This window comes from Acanthopagrus latus, chromosome 15 (genome assembly GCF_904848185.1).
Source record: "Acanthopagrus latus isolate v.2019 chromosome 15, fAcaLat1.1, whole genome shotgun sequence".
In the NCBI taxonomy this organism is placed as follows: Eukaryota; Metazoa; Chordata; class Actinopteri; order Spariformes; family Sparidae; genus Acanthopagrus; species Acanthopagrus latus.
Window position 1 is genome coordinate 1,527,311 of NC_051053.1, and position 8,288 is coordinate 1,535,598.

An 8,288-nucleotide genomic window follows, 5' to 3' on the forward strand; every position below is an offset into this window, starting at 1 on the left:
TCAGTAATATAAACTAATGGGGGAAGACGAACGTGGCCTCAGTATGTCACTACGAAGCAAAGAAAAGGAAGCTGTTATGGAAAGCGCAGGTTGTAGGGACGAGGTGGCCATGCTAGGTGTGGCCTCGTCAGCTTCCATCTGTGACACCATAAATGAAGCCATGGCTAGTGCTACGTATGAACTGGAGAACAATATCTCTAAACAGTTCACAGACTTCCAGAGCAACATTCAAGAGGATATCAAAAAATAACTTGGCGAAATGAGATCGGATATTAATCTGAAGATGGAGGAGACCGTGAAGAAAACTTAAGTGGTGTCACAGAGACTGGGGCAAGCAGAGCAACGGGTAGGACAGATGGAGACGTTCAGTATTGGGACGCAGCTCGAACTGAGGTCAAAACTAACCGAACTTGAAGGGCATTCCCGTCGCAACAACATAAGGATTTACGGTATAAAAGAAGGAGCCGAGGGCACCTCATTGATTTGCTTTGTGGAGAACCTTATCCAAACTGAACTGGGTGAGGGCACCAGCCCAAACAAATGTGCACACAGAGCTCTCGGCCCCAAACCAGCTGACAATGCCCCCCCAAGATCAACGACCGTTAAATTCCTGAAATATACAACCAAAGAGCATATCATCAGCGCGGCATTGAAAAAAAAACATCACCGTGGATGGGAACAGGGTTTTATTTTACCATGACTGTGCAACAGGTGTAATGGAACAAAGGGAATACCTGCCGATCAAGAAAGTATTGAAGGAGAAGAGAATCAAGTTCAGCAGACCGATGATAAAAATGTGTGTTTTCCTGGACTCTGGGACAGTTACATATGATAATGTGGATCAAGCCGGAGATGATCTGCGAGCAAAGGGGTTCCCAGTTCCTCCGAGATCTGAGGGCAGATCGAGGGAAATGTCACAGCCCCACTTCTTCTGGGAACAGGTGAAAAGACCCCGGCGCACAGACGGCAGGGGATATCAGCGAAGGATCTGGGACAAGCTCCGCAAGTTTCATCGGGGGACCAACACAGAAGCTGAGGACTGTTAATTCATATCTCCCCATCATAACACCAGCTTTCCTGTACACCCGGTGATGTTTTCATCTTTATTATTTGTTACTGGACAGAGACGGTAGGCTACATCCCTCAGCCCTTTTGAATAGCATTCACTCCGTTATCTCTTCCATATGGTGTATCTCAATTGAGTGTCTAACAATGCATATTAAAGCACACATATGCAATATTTTAAAGTCATAATTAAGGGTAGACTAAGTTAGTTAAGTACACTATTGAGCACATTTCTTCTTAATGTGTGTAGGTTTACCATTGAATGCCACTCTGATTATGTCAGTAATATTGTTAATCTGGACCTACATCACCAATTTAGTGTTTATTTTACATGCAGTGTGCCTTAACATAATACAGGATACTTTTTCAATTTTCATAGGCCAGGATTTCTGTATCACTTTAGTTTAAGAATCAGGCAGTTGGTCTGTAGTGTTTGAATGACAGCCACCCACTCAGACAACCTGAGGGGGCCCCGCAACTCAGCGGCTGAAACATCCCCCTATACAAGAGGTCCAGGGATTACCTCTTTCTTGGAACACCTTTTTTTTTGTTTTACTGTTTCGACTGTTCTGTTACTACTGCTCATGGTTCGTACTTGCTGTTCTCAGGGGAGGCGAGTGAGTGTCCAGAAGAATACTGGTCTATAGCTGAGTAACAAAGAATTTAAGGTTATCACCCTCAATGTCAGTGGTTTGTCGAGATAAACCAGAGAGATATATCAGATCACTCTAGTGTCCACTTGAAATTACATCTAGATACTAGACCCAAAGTGACAACGTGGAGATTTAATGTAAGCATGTTAAACAGCCCTGAGTTTAAAGGGAAAATAAAGAAAGAATTAAAAACATATTTGGAAGACAATGATCGCGGTAATGTGAACCCAGTGATGTTGTGGGACGCTGCCAAAGCAGTCCTGTGGGGGGAAATTATATCAGAATCTGCATTCTAAAAAAAATGAAAACTCAAAAACTGTTAAACCTGCAGAAACAACTAACAGAACTGGAACAGCAACATAGTAAATGTAAAGAGCCACAATTACTTCTACAGATGGGACCGCTCAAACAAGAAATAGATAAGATTTACTGTGATGAAGTAGAGAAAAATCTCAGGTTTACAAAACAGAGATACTACGAGGCAGGCTTGAAAGCATCCAAGCGGTTAGCCTGGAGGCTGCGAAAACAGCAATCAGAAAATACAGTCTATAAGATTAGGGATCCTGCCACTAAAAAAAAGTTACATATAAACTAGAGGAAATACAGAAAGACCCTGTATACCCAACCCACACCGTTCGAACCTGCTAAAGTAGAAGAGTTCCTGTGCCAATTGGATCTGCCCTCCATGGGGAAATTGCTAAATGAAAAATTAACAAAAGAAATATCAGCTGAAGAAAACGACAAGGTGATCTCCTCCCTGAAGTCTTGTAAGTCTCCAGGGACAGATGGGTTTCCAGGAGAATCACTGAGGGAGCAATTAATACCAATACTACATAAAAGCTTCAATTACACCCTGAGGCAGGGAGTCATCCCCCCATCGTGGGCAAGGACCTGATAGAATGCGACTCTTACAGACCTGTCAGTGTAGACAAACACAGGACAACCTAAGGAGAACCTTTTGTGTCTGTGAGGGCACTACATGGCTAGCATTTGTAGCCTCATCATATTGTACCCATACCTACTTTTGTTCATTACACTGATGCTGCCCATGTTCTGTACTAAAAAATGTGAAAAAATAAAGTTTATAACAGGTTGTAGCTAATGTTAGATAGCAAGGTAGCTTACCAGCAATAACTTACCATCCATACACACTTTCAAAACAATTTCTGATTACTAAATCAACTAGCTTGATATGTGTCGGTGTTGGCAATGGCTATACTTGTTGTTTACGTTTAATATGATGATATTAGTTGTGTTGTTACAGGTGAATGAAACATGAGCAACCTACTTGTTGCGAAGAATTCTGAAAAATTCCCCTCTGTTAGCGGGAGAGTTTTTGAGAGTTGTGACATTGCGACATCTGTCATGACGCATTCAAATAAATGCATCATGACAAAGGCTGAATCCCATTTCACCACTTGGCCCTACCCCTCCGTTTTGCACGTTCACGTGTAGGAGTAGGTGTGTCCCAATTCCCCTTAGGATGGAGGGTTAGGGGGAAGCGGTAGGGCTATATACCCCTTCAAATGGAGGTTTTCCAGAGGCACGCTCCAAACGGAGGGCTACCACAGATTGTCCAGAATGCACTGCAAATCACCGGAAATATGGCTGCTACCATGAAAGAAGTTCACAAATGTAAGTATTTTCTACATTAATGAATTTTAAAATGTACGAAAACCTTTGTATTGTCTAGTTTAACATTGTTTCAATGTGTAATGGTCATTTTCTTCATAAAATGCACATGAAAAAAAAATCGCTAGTAGTTGAGGCTTCAGGTTAACATTATCAGGCTAAATACTACTAGGAGTGCTCTGTGGGCAGCCCTGATAATCTACAGTGATAATGTTATCAATAAAAACTGCAGCAACCTTGCTGCTGCTCCATTTAGCTGCAGACAACCGTAAAAGGATGCCAATAGCCCACGCAAGAGAGATCACCACAGCTGTAGACGGTATGATTTCCCAAGATTTCCGAAAAAAGATTGTCGCATCTGCCTACGTAAGAGCCAGTGGCGACTGCTGATGACGTATGCGATTGTTGAAGGGGTGTCCCAGTTCGAAGGGGTTGACTTTCAGTCCTACCCCTTGGCACTCCGTTTCAAGGGGCAAGGGGTAGGGATAAGGGGTAGGGGTAGAAAAGAGAAATGGGATTGGGCCTAAATATAGACATGTCAGTACTTGACTCTCCTGTGAAGTTAACCTCTGTACCCAACGTGATGTTGCTCCACTAAGAGTTACAACATGTATGCTATATATGCATGAAATATGCTACAGACCCTTCTCCAGAGCTGTACAAAGAAGACTGAATTTAATGTATTAGCTACTAAAAACCAGGGGAGGTCCTCGCTGACATAGGTGCGGAGCAGAGCCGGCCCTGGGTATAGGCAGTATAGGCAAATGCTAGGGGCGCCAACATCCACAGGGGGCGCCGAAAACGGGATATTAAAAAGAAATATTTATCTTTTTTTACCAGTGCTATTACTACTATTATTTCAGCAACATAACATCATGGCAAAGACTATCAAATAAAAGAGAGGCCTTTTTTCTGTGTACTGGCTCATTGCACTGTACCTGTACCTGAAGATAGCAACATTGTTCAATAATCAATAAAAAGCTGAGTCAATGTGTGGTAATGTTACTCCACCTTAAATTCATCAGTGACATTTGGAAAGTTAATGTTGAGGTGTTATTTTACAGGTGTCTCTCCTGATTAGTTAAAATGCTATTAGTTTTCCATCCCCTTGGTAATATGGCAGTTGTAAGCCTTTGGTTTACTGTGTCATAGTTGATGTTTTTTTTTTTTTTTTTTTATTTTACATCTGTCGTGATCCATCCTGGCAGCCCTGCCCTCTCCCTTGTGTATGTGTGTTTTCCTTGTCTGTTTTCCTCCTGTGTCCCTTCTGCCATCAATCAGCTCCCTTTAAAGGCTCTGGGTTCCTTACTGCTGGCTGCCAGATCGTTTCGTCAGTCTCTGTGGTTGTTTATGTCTTGGCTCGCCTGTATTAGTGTTTGTCGCAACTTTTCGTGATTAGCTTGTGTAGCTAATGTCTCTGTGCCTCTCCTGCTTTGCTCCAGATTGCCTACTGACGCTGTAGCTTGTGTTTGCTGCTGCTTTGCCTGCCTATGGATTCAGCCTGCACGTTGTCTAATCTCCTGTGCTTCCCTGCCAAGCGAGTACGCTCGAGAAGACAGCCCGCACCACGCCTCGCCACGCCACGCCACGCCACGCCACGCCACGCCACGCCACGACACCTTCACCCTCGTCACTCCTGGTGATTCTACAAGACACGTCAGGACCCTGGGACCTCGCACCACCTCTCGCATTATTTTCACCTTGCTGTTCATTAAAAGAATTATTATTCACTGTCATCCATGGCTTGAGTTGTGCTTCTGGGTTCAGATCAAATCCATTTCATAACAACACTGTTAAAGGGCAGTTAAAGTGTGTTCCTGTTAATACTCCACACCTTAGTTTTCCCATATCATTCATAGGCGAAATATATATACACACTTAACTTGCAATCTGGTTAGTCTGAATTGTATTGCAATGACCACGTTGAATGAATCTCATCACATGTTCATTATTAGTCTATATTAGTCTTATGTATAGCACACATTGAGCATCTGTTCTTTTTGAACATGTAACATGCAGTGGTCACATATACTTTTCTTCTCTCTTCAGATGCACTTTTAAAATATTTCACTACCAGCCAAGTGACACAGCATCAGGTGCTGCTGTCGCTCTACCTCAGCACAGCAGAGTGACACAGCATCAGGACTAAAGGCTGCAGCAACAGACCTGCTGACTGGACATCTGTTCTAACTGATAAAGTGAGATGAGAGTTAGTTCACAGATGACAATTTCAGATAAAAAAAAAAAAAAGCAGTTACACTTTTCCCAAAAACAAAGATGGGAGAGTGTCAACATGACTTTTGTAACAGAGTCTTAGTCAATGCTGAAAAAATCAAAAGAAGCTGGCTGATGTACTCAAACAGAAATGATAGCTTGCACTGCTTCACGTGCTAAATGTTTTCTCCAAAAGAATGATTTAATAAGTACTAAAGAACTGGAAACATGCAAGACACTTGCTGAAGGTTCATGAGGATAGCCAGCAGCACAATACCAATATACCTCCAAATATTGGAGGTCATTTTGCAAAGCGGCTGACAATAGATAAGGAAGAGATGACACTCTGAGGCTGAGAGATAATATGTTTGCACAATGCCTTATTTGTATTGTATTTTTATCACTTGTTTCTTTCTTCAGTTTTTATTTGGTGTGATATTTTTTTTTTACTTTAAAGAAGTAAAATCTTCAATACATACATGCAGTTTCTGTGTTAGTGTATGAAAATTGTGAAATTGACTACAATGGAAGGGGCGCCAACTAAAATTTTGCCTAGGGCACCAAATTAGTCAGGGCCGGCACTGGTGCCGAGGAATTTAAAGTTTCTCACCCATGTGAGGTGGACTGTGCTGGTTTCTCCTCTTCTTCGGGTCAAGAATCTTCTCCTTAGTGTTCTCTGCGTTTAAGAAGTGATTATTTGTGGGGCACCAGGACATCCAGCTGAGCCACCTCGTCCCTATAGTCTGTCTCCGCCCCACCAGTGATCAGTCCAATGACTATTGTGTCATCCGCAAACTTGATGATGGTGGTGTTGCGTTGGGTGGAGGCATAGTCGTAGGTGAAGAGGGTGTACAGTAGAGGACTCAGCACACAGCCCTGGAGGGTCCCTGTGCTCACCGTCCTTGTGCCTGATGTCCGGGTACCAACTCTGACTGTCTGGGTTCTGTCTGTGAGGAAATCCAGATCCCAGCTGCAGAGAGAGGATGAGGAGCTTCTCAGCCAGACTGGTTGGGAGGACTGTGTTGAATGCTGAGCTGTAATCGATAAACAACATTCAAACATACATGTCCTTGCTCTCCAGATGTGTGAGAGCTGTGTAGATGGCGGTGTTCACTGCATCGTCAGTGGACCGGGTCCGATGGTACACAAACTATGGGGGTTCCAGCGTGTCCGGGATGGTCTTTTAAGTGTGGGTCATGATTATTCCCTCAAAACACTTCATTACAATTGAAGTGAGTGCAATGGGACGTAGTCATTTAAGTAGGTTATGGTGTTTTTCTTAGGGAGGGACACAAGGTACTGCGGTGAGACTGAAGTATTAACTGCAAAGATTTGCATGAACACAACTGGCAAACTCGTTCTCAGGTCAATTTGTAACTCCAATCTCTCTCACAGCTGTTATAACAGCAGGATTAGTCACTCTTGATTTGATAAAAATCCCATGATTGCAATAAATGCAGCTTTCATTTCAAGGATCATTTTCAAAGTGTGTTTTTCAGCTCAGAATTACAAAGGCAGCTGGCCACACTGAGCCACATTGTAATTACAAGGACTCACAGCACATGGAGTGATTCTGGCCCATCAAGCCATCATCATCATGGCATCCTAAAATGTGGCTGACAGTCCGAGGGACATCAGTGCAATGACACAAAACAGCAAATTCTTAATTGGTGTTTTAAAAAGCCTGCTGTGGTGGCCCGAGACATAAGCAAAACCACCTGTGTGCCTTTTCAAAAGTGGAATTAGACAAACCACTGCTCAAGGTCCACCACCATGATTTGGCTGGTCATTCAACCATGCTGTGGCCAAACAACTCTGGATGTACAGTATTAAGGGTATTGCATAAGTTTCAATTTAGCTTTTAATGGTCAATGGACAAGCCTCACACATATGTGTGCAGGGCTGTAAATTCTCTGCAGTAATGGACACATTGAAACAGTGACCTCTTCTGTTTTGCATCAGGAATGTGATACTCAAAAATTTCAGTGACACTGAAGAATTTTGCCTTGGGGATTGATGATAAAAAGTTGAAGTGTACACTGTCTACTGGGGGTGCATTACTAAGGTAATGAGGAGCAAGTCTGCAGGTACAGAAATATGCAGGAGCAGGGAATACCCTCATATGCTTATACACAGTAAAAGCTCTCTGCAGTGCAATGCAGTGCATGGTTTTAGTTCTAACCCCGAATTTTCACTGGATACGTGTCCGCTGCGTTACGGCTCCAATCCGGTTTTGCTCCGCTGTCCACCACGGCCCAGTACGGTAGACAGCTGGCATGGCAAGGCAGAGGTGTTCCCACAATAATCACATGATCACTGGCCACTGCAGTTATAGGTATGTATTATAAAAACAACAACAGGAAGTGTTCCCAACTGAAGGATCAGCAGAAGAGCTTGTGTTTGTCTACTTTTTTAGATTTGTGTGCTGGTGTCAACAGGAATATTTTATTTTGAAAAGTAACCAGATGTTATATTGTTATTTTGGTGCTTGACTTCCTGTCTGCTTGGTGCTAAATTCAGCTGAATTGCTGCGTCGTGCTCCGGTATCTGCCAGAAATAGAAGTCCTGCATATCTGTTCCGGAGGGCTCTGGACTGCCGGAGCTGGGATGGATCAGATACGCAGCGCAGCGGACCTGGTGGGGATTAACACATAGACTAAAGTGAAACCTATCAGCTCCGCTGGCTTGGTGGAGATGTAACGCAGCAGACATGCATTCAGTGGA

General features: G+C 43.2%; 1 long non-coding RNA gene across 1 annotated transcript; it reads left to right on the forward strand.

Annotated features, from left to right (window-relative positions):
• Positions 1 to 3,115: 3,115 nt before the first annotated feature.
• Positions 3,116 to 5,086, forward strand: LOC119033468. Its single transcript, XR_005079258.1, has 2 exons — positions 3,116 to 3,353; positions 4,793 to 5,086. It is a non-coding gene; the product is annotated as an uncharacterized LOC119033468 (long non-coding RNA).
• The last annotated feature ends 3,202 nt before the right edge of the window (positions 5,087 to 8,288 follow it).